Genomic DNA, 12,052 nt, shown 5'->3' with positions numbered 1-12,052 from the left:
TCGGTGGGGACTGCTCAGTGGTTGCAGAAGACACGCAGGTGGTCGGTTAGACGTTTTGTTCAGGGCACAGACTGGGCAGGCGGAAACGTACTCCTTGACGTCACGGTGCAGAGTGGGCCACCAGAAGCGCCTAGTGATCGCATTTATGGTCCGACTGATCCCGGGATGCACGGCGAATCTTGAGGAGTGGAACCAGGTAATCAGCCAGGACCGCACAGCAGTGGGGACGAACATGCGGTTAGGTGGTCCAGTGCCTGGACCCGGGTCGGCACAGAGGGCTTGTTGCACACAGTCTTCAATCTCCCAGGTCACGGCCCCGACAGTACAGCTGGCGGGGAGGATTGGTGCGGCCTGCCTCTCAGAGTCATCGGAGGCGAAATGGCGGGACAAGGCGTCAGGTTTAATGTTCTTAGTTCCAGGTCTGAAAGAGATCAACAGATTAAAGCGGGGGAAAAAAAGTGACCAGCATCACTGATGGGGATTTAAACGTCTGGCAGACTGGAAGTAAGACAGATTTTTATGGTCAGTCCAAACCAGCACAGGGTGCTCTGAACCCTCTAACCAGTGCTGCCACTCCTCCAGGGCGAGCTTGATGGCGAGCAGCTCCCTGTCTCCAACATCATAATTCCTCTCCGCTGCCGTCAAGCGACGGGAGAAAAAGGCGCAGAGGTGGAGTTTGCCATCCAAGCTCTGACGCTGAGACAACATCGCTCCCACTCCCGTTTCCAAGGCATCCACCTCCAGTGTGAATTGTTTCTCTGGGTCGGGGTGGATGAGGACCGGGGCTTGGGCGAACCGGCTCTTTAGCTCGTTGAAAGCCGCTCAGGCTTCGGGGCCCCAGTCAAAGGGGACCTTGGTGGACGTCAGGGCCGTCAAGGGTCTGGCAATGCAGCTATAGTTCTGAATAAACTTTCTATACATAATTTGCAAACCCTAGGAAATGTTGTAATTGTTTCCTAGTGGTGGGAACTGGCCAGTTCTCTACAGCCTTAACCTTGTCTGGATCCGCACGAACCTGCCCATTCTCGAGAATAAATCCTAAAAAGCTGATGGAAGACTGGTGGAACTGGCACTTCTCCGCCTTGACAAAAAGCTGGTTCTCTAGGAGGCGCTGCAGCACCAGGCGGACATGTTGGCGGTGCTCAGCGGCAGTTCTGGAATAAATTAAAATGTCATCCAGGTATACGAAAACAAAACTGTTCAAAAAGTCCCGTAGCACATCGTTTACTAGAGTCTGAAATACTGCAGGTGCGTTGCATAAACCAAAAGGCATTACCAGGTATTCAAAATGCCCCAGTGGGGTCTTGAATGCAGTCTTCCACTCATCCCCCTGGCGGATCCGGACTAAGTGGTAAGCATTTCTTAGATCGAGTTTAGTGACAATAGTCGCTCCGTGAACAGGCTCAAAAGCTGAGGACAGCAAAGGTAACGAATATTTATTCTTAACTGTTATGGCGTTTAAGCCCCTATAATGAATGCAAGGGCGAAGGGAACCGTCCTTCTTGCCGACAAAAAAGAAACCGGCTCCGAGAGGGGACAAGAACAGCCGAATTATGCCGGCTGCGAGGGATTTGGCTATGTAATTCTCCATTGCCCCCCTCTCCGGCCGAGAGATCTTGTACAGCCGGCTGGAGGGCAATGGAGCGCCCGGTAGGAGGTCAATAGCGCAGTCATAGGCTCGGTGATTTACTAAACACCGAGCTAAGGTCGTGGTATTCTTGTGGGACCCCGGTGAGATCCGGCGGTTCCTCTCCCTCCACAAGAGTTCTAGGGGTGACGGCCGACTGTAAACAGGTAGAAACGCATCGGTTAGACCAGGGTTCTATTCTTAGATCTACCCAATTTAAATGGGGGTTATGTGTCTGAAGCCATGGGAAACCCAGAACCAACGAGGCCTAGGAGATGGGGTAAACAAACAGAGCAATGCGCTCTCTATGGTTTCCAGATAGGACTAGCTCGAGCGGTTCAGTTTTATGAGTTATACTATGGAGCGTCTGGCCATCTAAGGCCAGAACCTGGCGCGGCATAGTTAAAGCCTCAGTTTTTATGTGCATTTGTCTGACTAAACCCAGGTTGATCAGATCTTACTCGCACCCCAAATCTAACAGGGCAGTCAGGGGAATGGTGTGTCTCCCTCATCCTGGTGTCCAGGCGTACGGCTAGAGCAATATACTCATCTAAATTATCAGGCTCGTCTAGAAGAGTGAGCTCGTCTTTTAAAGCTTCGTCTAGGGTCTGAAAGAAAGTTGATTTTAGGGCGCTGGAATTCCATCCAGATGCTATTGCCAGAGTACGAAAATGTATTGTGAATTCAGTTAGGGGACAGTTATGCTGTTTCAGCGCCCGTAAACGACGAGCCACACTAGATTGGTCCATATCAATGTCAAAGGTTAACCTGAAATCTTTAATAAACTCATCATAGGTGCAGCCAAAAGGGTTGTGATTAGCGAACTTTGCCTCCGCCCACCACAAGGCTCTGCCGGTCAGTCATTTTGGAATAATTGAATAAAGATTTGTCTTATATTTTCTCCTATTTTTTAACATAACTATTTAATCTTATAATCATTCAAGATGTGTGTGAGTAAATGATCTGATGAGTTGTCTGCAGGCAAAGATCATAAATGGAGCTGAGCTTGCGGGAAAGGAAGCGGTCCAGTTGAGGAGGTCATAAAGAGAGGCTGATTGCACTGAACAAAAGGGCAACTGACCCTGGAAGATGGAAGGGACTGTGGGAATGTGTTGTTAATGGATAAAGCTGTTACGACCTGTTTACGATGCAGCTGTTGTTTTCCCATCCTGTAGAGATTAATGTTTTTGTAAACTAGGGACCCCCAAAAGACAATAAAAAGAGGAAGCGGTTGGATGGGTTTCAGAGCGGTTGGGAGACTTGTAACTGAACACATCTCTGACCGTTCTTCTCGTGCGAGTAAAATAACTAATACTTTGTCTCTCTCTCTTCTTTTTGTGTTGTTATACATATTGTTAGGTTGTTTAAACCTGACAAGTAAACCTAACACAAAGGAGATCTTAACGTCATCATGGGGGAACGACTGTGGGGACCTATTGAACATCAGCGAGCACTGTAACAAAAACCCCCGGCAGCTTCCAACCTCCCCAGAAAACTTTTCCGGACTGGGGGACGCTATATTGCAGCAATGTGGTAACTGCTGGGTCACCGGAGGAGCTACAGCGCCCTCTGGGGGCGAGGCGGGCAGAACTCCCAGGGAGTGCTGCACTGGCTGTGATCTGCTCTAGTTGCTGACTGACCTGTCGCTGCTGGTCGAGGAGGGAGCGGAGGGTCGAACCGTGAACCTGGATTAGGTGTCCGTGTTCTGACACGGTTCTCTGGAGTGTCTCCGCTGGGTCCAGCTGGCCTGAGTGTTCTGTCATCGTTTTCTCTAAGGCCGACTTGACCCACATGCAGAGAGAACACTCAAACAGAGAAGCGTGGATTAAAGATGATTTATTTACACGATTAACAGAGAACTCAGTCAAAGAGGGGCGTGGCCGGAGGTCAGGCTAAAAAGGAAACGGCAGATGGTGAGTGGTGGCCAGGGTAGGAAAAAACAATACAAAAGCTTAGCTCACTTTTCAGGTGAGATGGATCCACCCGGGGGAGAGAGATGCGAGTCTGGGGTGTAATGCTGCACAGGTAGGCAACGAGGTCTGATGGTCCAGAGGGGTCTCGTGGGAGAGCGGGCAGGTTGAACACCATCAGACTGGAGGGTACACAAGAGCGGCTGCCCGGCAAAAGTGATCCAGGAAAAAAATCCAGATTAGTTATAGGTGGTTCGAAGAGGATCTCCAGCATGGAGCTCGGCTTACAGGCCTAGGAATCAAGGAAAACAGAACAGGCGATTAGTCAGAGAACTACTGCTCAGGATTACAAGGTACGGCCAGGTGATCACTACCGCAGTGGTCAAAACACTCAGGCGTAGAAGTGCTGGGGAGCCGCCCTCATATAGTCCTCCAGCTGATGAGGCAACGATGTGCACCTGTCAGGAACTTAGGACCCGGCTCCAGCGCCCTTAGTGGTGGAAGAAGGTAAACAGCAGGCAGGATGAAAAGCAAACTCTGACAGGAATCACTGCTTGTTAAGCATACTTGGACGTCCTGAGGCTTTCTTCACTGGAACTGAACATCTCAACTTTAAGTTCGTTGTGATCTAGAAAAGTGTTATTTCAGCTGTAATGTTATTAGCCGGAGTTTCCTTACACATAAGATAATTTTAATTCAAAGAGACAAAAGCTGAGCAGTTACCATAGCTACCACAAGAAGACAATGATTTCAAGCATATCTTTCCCTCTTTTATACCAATTGCCGATTAGATTTATAGGGGGATATAAACTGGACTCCTTTACTTGTGTTGTTCCTATAATTACACTCAAATTCAAATTTAGTTAGCTGATAGTTTTGTGTCATATCAAAAAAAAAGTTAAAAGTTTCTTGTTATAAATTTTGGAAGCTAATAAATCTCTTTGCATAGAATTGTTTTCAAACTGACCTCTGTTCAATAATTTAACAATGTTAACTGGCTGAAAAAAACGAAGTGGTGATGGAAATATTTGTGTGCTGCAACACTGTCATCTGCTGGCCAAATACCTGCACCACAGCACGGTGTGATCAAAGCCTATCAAAAAGAGGCTTATAGTAAATTAATAGAGGATTATGGCGATTTGTTTTTTACCCACATGACCTCTTTTCACCTCATGCGTCTGTTTTACTGTATCAAGTTTTGTCATGTAAATAGATGATAGATGGACATGCTTCCTTTGTATTGTTGTTTTAATTAGAAGCACCTAGAAAGTTTAGAAATGTTCCTTTTAGGATCATGAACAGCCCCACCCATTGGCTACACTTTAGCAACTACATAATGCTTTTTAATGTAGTAGAAGACACAAAGAGTAACTATTCAAAGTATTATGTAAGTAATGTAAACCTTTAGTGACTTCCACTTATATCATCCAATGAAAGGTTTTAGCTGATGTGAAGATTTATTAGGTACCTAAACAGAGAAAAACGTTTTTAGGTTCTAAACTTCTTGAACTGAAATATGAGGCCAATACTATCTCTTTACTGATCAGCTGCAATCCTTTGTCATTAAAAAGGAAGTCATTATATGCATGTCATATAGCAGCTGGTTTCACTGGGGCACTGCTGATAAAGGCACTGCTTGAACATCACTCTCACATCTTGATCTTAACAAAGTGCTCATTAGTTATGTTAGTCAAATTAAACATGTCTCCTAGAGTGCACAAACATCCCTTTATGGAGTCCCTGCAATGAACTGTTGGCGACACAGTGAAACAGGAATTATTCTATAACATCTTTAACTGAAGCTGTGGTGGTCTCAGATGGTCTGAAACATGACTATATTTGTGATTAGTCAGACCACAGTGTTCTCATGTCATTCATCAGAGGAAGTCAGTTAACCTGTTGATACCTGACACCACAGTGTCACATTTCATACCGCACTGTACATAACAGCCTACGTTTGCTCTGTGTGCTGCTCATCCTTCCTCATAACTCTCACCTTTTTTATAGCTAAACAAACACATTTGTACAACAGCAGGTACAACATGGGGTACATCTACATCTGGCTCCAAAGAAGAGTGGGGAACTTATCAGTTTGGTGGGACAGTGCCACAGAGGGTGAGGGCCAGCCTGTCTGTGCTGCTAATTTTCAGTCACATTTGTAACCTTCTAAAACCAGTCAGTCAGTCATTTTCTACCACTTATTCCATAGTGGGTCGCGGGGAAGCTGGTGCCTATCTCCAGCAGTCTGTGGGCAAGAGGGGGGGTACACCCTGGACAGGTCGCCAGTACATCACAGGGCAACACACATACAACCATGCACACACTCATTCATACACCTAAGGGCAATTTAGAGTGACCAATTAACCTAACTGGCATGTCTTTGGACTGTGGGAGGAAGCCAGAGTACCTGGTGAAAACCCACGCATGCACGGGGAGAACATGCAAACTCCATGCAGAAAGACCCCCGGCCGGGAATCAAACCCAGGACCTTCTTGCTGCAAGGCAACAGTGCTACCAACTGCGCCACCGTGCAGCCCACCTTCTAAAACCAAACACTAGTTATTCATTTTTGATCTGACGAACGTGTGTAAAATTGCGCCAGAAATAAGAAATCTATGCAGCTAGGCTCTCACCAATAACACACATAACAGTAAAAAGCAGTACAATATCTGCTCAGTACAAATTTGCACAATCTCAATTTTACGATACACTCAAAATAGAACTGGAAAATGGCAAATGGAAATTCAAATTTCAGCATCCATAAATTTTTTATGATCACAGAGGCAGATAAAACATGGGAGGGAAAGGCAAGCATAATGGCCAAGTTTACCCATGAGGCACAAACACAAAGGGCCTGATCTTCGAAGATGCCAAATTGCAGGTTATAATTTTGCGTGTACTATAAATAAATTGCATTTGCAATAAGTGGGCGTGTTGCGTGCGATTTTTATGCAATGGATAACAGGTTCAAAACATGCATACCGTCCTATTTAAATGAGGAAATTGCATGTGCTACTGGCTGGAACAAAAGGAAAAGCAAACAGATCCTCTATTGTGTTGCTAGAAATATGCAGGGATTCTTACTTTGCTTCATTAGAAATGATCCAGTTGCTGATTTGTTTCTTCTCCGTCTCTCTATTTTAACGATATACTATGTGTTTGATTGTTTAAGTAGTTTTTTGGTGACACAAAATAATTTTTTACTGTGTAAACCCTCCCCTGACATATGTTCACATTTAAACAACGTAATCAAACTGATCCAGCTCCGACTGTCCTACAATGACATAAAGTTACCACATAATGTCACCACATGAAAATGCTGCCTTAAAATGGTGATTTTTCACCTGCTAAGAAGTGACTTTAGCATCCACTTTGCAAATGAAGGATTTAATCTGCCTTATAATGTCTTTAGATCTTTCCTATTAATTATATTATCAACATCAAAGCACAGTGGGTCTTTTGCCTGATCCGTTATGAGCCCATTTTGCCATGATCAGGTTTGTGTGTGTTTAGCAGATGATCACTGATAGCGATGTTACGCTGGAATGATGTTAAATGAAGTGTTGCGAGGAGTTTTACTATAGAAGAAATATCATGGCCTTTGTTTGTGATTAGCTCCAAATCAAAGCTAAGATTATCCTACATAGAACCCTCTATTCTCATCTATTTTTAATATTATTATTTTTGACAATCCAAGTCTGTTGGCGCGTGAACAGAAGATTTTCTCTCCCTGTCATCTGTCATTCTATCTATGCCTTTTTCTTGCCAAAGTGACAGCAGACATTTTGCCTCCCACTTAGCACCAGCATTTCAAATGTGATAAATCCACACCCAAAAAATTGCGCCCACAAACCATTTCAGGTTTTGAAAATCGCATTGTGGGTGGTAAGGGATGACATTTGCAAATCCTGCACCAATAAATTTGCATGTTTGGATCATTATCATAAGTTTTGCATATTCATGAAGGCAGACACACTAAAATGTTTGCACCTGCTGTTCCGCTGATTTTGCACACGCAATCCGATTACGTTTGTAGATCAGCTTTGCTGACGCAATCAGGTTTGTTTGCGGTTTTGTACACACAAGTCTTTTGACGATCAGGCCGATACTGTATAGGTAGAAATATACATTACAAAACCTTTTTCGTACTTAATACTGAAAAAAAAATTATTTGAGAACAGAAATAAAAAAGGCTGTAATAACCTGCTGGCAAATACACAATATTGCACACAGCCCCAACCCTTTAACAAATCCCGGGGTAAGCTGAAAAGACCAGGACCATTTACCTGTGAAAGTAAAGCCCCTGGAAAGCAAAATTACCCAGGTGCATTTGTACTGATACGTGACCTGGGCTTTCAGAAGCCTGGGGCTTTATACAGGCAATGGAAAAGGGGCTATTATAGATTTTAGTGACCAAGATCATAAAGCTCATTGGACGCAATGGTCATATGAGATAATAAAAAAAAACTGAAGAGATGAAAAAATAGGTTAATCACAACAGGTTAGCATTTCTGTTTAGCAGGGCCACCTTCCGTGGCCATTGTCCGAGCTATATCTGCCAATAAGTTCATGTTTTCGCTCTACAGATGATATATTGGGCCCTGTCTGTCTGTGTTTAACCCTGTTTCTCTCCAAGAAAAAGCAACTTACTATACATACTGTTGCCACATGGAATTTACAACTGGGGGGGACCTGAAGGCAACTGTACATTAACTACTCCTGGAGAGATGTGGAAATGTTTTTGAAAAAAACACTGAATATTTTAAACATTTCCACTATTTTGTTTTTTTTGCACAAACCTTAAATGCCATCCATTGGTGGAGTATCTGAGTGTTGTGTCCAAATTCAGGGGCTGCATCCTTCAAAGGACTGGCCTGTAGGCCGGGTAACCGCGAAAGCCGGAAGTGATCGGCTGTGGACGATCTAGCCTTCATCAGCTGGTTCCGCCCGTACCTCAGCAACTTCTGTCGCCTATCAACCGTGACAGCGAAGCACAGAGCTGTAAAGCTGTAAAAATGGAGCCCAAAGGTTAACCCCACTGTCTCCACTGTATATAACTGCAGATAGGTTTTATTTACTCCTTTATATATTTCTGATGGCATATAAGCTTGTTTTCTATGTGGCTAGAAATGGCATTTGTTAAGAATCACACACACACACACACAAAGTGACTGTGTTTTGATTACAAAATACTATCCACATTCACAATCATCATCACATTGTGTAGTTAAAATTATTATTATGAATTCCAAAATAAAAGTGTCCTGCAATTAGCAAAACCAAACACTAAAGGTGCATCACACCAGCACAGATTTACACAACTGCAGCAGTATGTAAAAGGCACCAGGTGAATACCCAATTTCAAAAAATGGAAGAAAAAGGATGAGCTGAGAGGTTCATAGGGGAGACGAAGCAGGCAGAAGGGGTGAGAGAAAGAAAGTCCAGAAAGAAAAGGAGAAGCAACTTTATCAAGCTTAATCTAAAGCTGATAGAGGCTGGACTGATAGTTCTGATAAATCTTAACAGATATTTAAGGGTTTCAGTCCTTCAAGAAAACAAGTAAAAACTGGTTTCAGCCTCCAATCCAATGAACAGCACTGTGATATTTTACAGTAAGTCAAATGTGGTTTTCTTGGATTACAAATGATTAAGGGCACAGTTCTAAACATGGTTTTGGCAAATAATTCAGAATTCCAGCCAATATTGTGAGTGATCACAGTTTTCTGAAAGATTCAGCTTTTCTTTGTGCCACTTTTCCATAAAGGCCAGAATTGTGGCTGACCAGTTGACAGATTTTCCCATCTGAGCTGTGGATCTCTGCAGCCCTTCCAGAGTTACCATGGTCCTTTTGGCTGCCTCTCTGATTAATTCTCTCCTTACCTGGCCAATCAGTTTAGGGGGATGACAATGTCTTGATAGCTAATACTTTTTCCATCTTCAGATGATGAATTTAAAGTTTAAATTATCTTCAATCTATGGTTATTTGAATTATACCTTGTGTCCTACAACATACTAATAGAAACTGGAGCACGCACAGCCATATTAAACATCCTGTGGCAACAACATGTCTGCTTAGTGGACCCTGGCAGACTCTTACAGTCACATTTGCAGACAGACAACATTATGCTGCCATAAAATGATGCAAAGACATACATGTTCGATTAATGTTACTTATCAGTATTAATGTTACTGATAAATAATGAACAAAATCATTGGCTCCAAAGACACTTAGCTGTGTATAATAAAGAACAACTATGTAATGCCTATAGTTAGAGTTGACGATTAACAAGCAAGGTAATACACTATACTGCAGCACACACATGCATAGCATGCAACAGACAACAGGACTGGACTTTAAAATGTGCTTTCATATAGGCCGTATCCTCTATGATGTAATCACTTCTTATGAATGAAAGTTTGTAAAGTTGCCTCAACGCATTTATATACGTGATCTAGGTCTACCTTATGCAGACAGAGAGCCAAATCGCTGTCTGGGCATCCCAGGCAGCAGCCCTGAGGCCTAATCAAACAAGCCCTGGCAGCCCTTTAAATGTCCTCATTGTCCTCTGCACGGACACATCTGCTCACACACCAGACAGATCCACGGCCTCTGCGGATGCAGACAGGAAGGCAGTGCCTGCTTATTTGCGCGAACTTTGGTGCTTGTGTTTGAGATTTGCGCAGAGCAGCAAAGTTATCCCAAAACCGCAACATCATCCAAAGGATGCGCATAGAGGCGAGGCCCTTGCATACCGACTGCGGCGAGAGGCGGAATCACTTCTCAGTTTCAGTAGAGTTGCGGCACACTATCCTGCTGTCATTATCTGCTTCTTAATTCCATAAACCACAGCTCCAGTTCCCCAGAATCGGGACACCACCCGATGCGTCAGCACGATTTAAGCTCCAACTACCAGAGCATCCGAATGATTGTGTTCGCTTACCTGCGATGGTCTGCTGCGTCTCTCCTGCCGGTGCTTTCAGCTCCGCAGCAACATCACAGGACCACTTCCCTCTTCTGTGCTGTCGGTTGAGCGGAACGATGTGTTTCCTTTTAGTGGAGCCGCAGTAGCAGCAGCAGCTTTCCCTGTTTCTGTACCTCTGCCCTCCTCAGCTGTTTTCCCTCTAGCCCGCGCTGCGCGCATCCTTGCTGTGTTGCCGCGTGCACACGCTTAGAGACAGGTGTCGGGAAGCTGTGGGGCTAGAGGGAACGTGCCCAGGGCGGATCATCATCATCACGACGGATAGTAAGTCCGAAAGCTTGCCAATAGTCATATTCAATAAATTAGGAAATAATTAAAAAGTTCATTTATTTCAGGAACGCAATTCAATATATACATGAATTATACATAGATCAATGTTTTAAAGACTTTTTCTGTTAATTATGATGATTTTCCGCTTACAGCTAACGAAAACACGACGTTTAAGAAGAGAATAGAACATCAGACCAATGAAAACAAATTTTAACACAGAAATGTGGGCTTAATAAAAAGTATGTTCAATACCAGTTTAAAAAAATTATTTTCAAAAAGCCCCTTTTTATCTGACAAACGACCCTCATCGAAACGCATATTCTATATTGAGCCAGTTTATCCAAATCAACAAGAAGTCGTTCTAAATGCAGTTCAGTTAGTTAATTCATGTTCTGAAGCTAAATATTTTGAATTACACACCTCCAGCTTGAACTACTTCTCGTTCACTTGTTATATTTTGTCTGATTTGTTTTTTTTTTTTTTTTTTTTTTTTTTATTGTATATATTGACGTCATTTACAAATTAGCAGCAAAAAGCGGCATCGTCAGGTTTAAAGCGAGTGGAGAGACATAAGCCTAAATTATAAATAAAGTTCCTTGCAATGCTGAACTGCATCGCTGCAGTTTTTTTTTTTGTTTGTTTTTTGTTGTTTTTGGGTTTTTTTTGCCACTAGTGGCCGTTATTTTGTAAGCTGTAAGTCAAGACAGAGGGGATGACATGCAGCAAAGGTAAACAGGCCAGGACTTGAACCCTTGACGGCTGCTTCAAGGACTGTAGCCTCGGTACATGGATGGATTGCGCACTTTACCCCACCGCTGCACTCTACAGGTCCTTCTCAAAAAATTAGCATATTGTGATAAAGTTCATTATTTTCCATAATGTCATGATGAAAATTTAACATTCATATATTTTAGATTCATTGCACACTAACTGAAATATTTCAGGTCTTTTATTGTCTTAATACGGATGATTGTGGCATACAGCTCATGAAAACCCAAAATTCCTATCTCACAAAATTAGCATATTTTATCCGATCAATAAAAGAAAAGTGTTTTTAATACAAAAAACGTCAACCTTCAAATAATCATGTACAGTTATGCACTCAATACTTGGTCGGGAATCCTTTGGCAGAAATGACTGCTTCAATGCAGCGTGGCATGGAGGCAATCAGCCTGTGGCACTGCTGAGGTCTTATGGAGGCCCAGGATGCTTCGATAGCGGCCTTTAGCTCATCCAGAGTGTTGGGTCTTGAGTCTCTCAACGTT

General features: G+C 43.4%; 1 protein-coding gene across 1 annotated transcript in view; it reads right to left on the bottom strand.

Annotated features, from left to right (window-relative positions):
* Positions 1 to 10,710, bottom strand: part of nfasca (neurofascin homolog (chicken) a) — a 252,025-nt gene extending 241,315 nt beyond the window's left edge. The window contains exon 1 of the mRNA XM_047348117.1: positions 10,479 to 10,710. The gene's annotated coding sequence lies outside the window, so the exon portion shown is untranslated. The remainder of the gene's footprint in view (positions 1 to 10,478) is intronic.
* Between the last annotated feature and the right edge of the window lie 1,342 nt (positions 10,711 to 12,052).

Source organism: Girardinichthys multiradiatus, chromosome 20 (genome assembly GCF_021462225.1).
Source record: "Girardinichthys multiradiatus isolate DD_20200921_A chromosome 20, DD_fGirMul_XY1, whole genome shotgun sequence".
Lineage (NCBI taxonomy): Eukaryota > Metazoa > Chordata > Actinopteri > Cyprinodontiformes > Goodeidae > Girardinichthys > Girardinichthys multiradiatus.
Note: the sequence above shows the minus strand (reverse complement) of the source record. Positions and strands in the feature narration are given on the sequence as shown.